Here is a 242-nt window from a genome sequence, read left to right on the forward strand (position 1 = left end):
TTCTGTTGTGTGTATTACCGAACCCTTTAGGTAATTCATATGGAATTCTGCAATGGCGTAGAAAATGAAGTGAATATTTGCATGAACTGGTCTGAATAAATGTATTTTCCCCCCTGAAATAATCTGGCTTAATACCTGGAAGGCTTAGGTGCTTTTTTTTTTGGTTTGGCCTTTTGGTATATTTTCAGTTATATTTTAGGTAAATGATGCAGAGGCATATATCGCTGAGTAGCTTCGAAATA

The 242-nt window shown here is 35.5% G+C and overlaps 1 protein-coding gene across 1 annotated transcript in view; it reads left to right on the forward strand.

Moving 5' to 3' along the window:
* Positions 1-242, forward strand: part of LOC119593976 (equilibrative nucleoside transporter 1-like) — a 248,852-nt gene that overhangs the window by 152,430 nt on the left and 96,180 nt on the right. The gene's annotated exons all lie outside the window — the stretch shown is intronic.

This window comes from Penaeus monodon, chromosome 33 (assembly GCF_015228065.2).
Source record: "Penaeus monodon isolate SGIC_2016 chromosome 33, NSTDA_Pmon_1, whole genome shotgun sequence".
NCBI lineage: Eukaryota > Metazoa > Arthropoda > Malacostraca > Decapoda > Penaeidae > Penaeus > Penaeus monodon.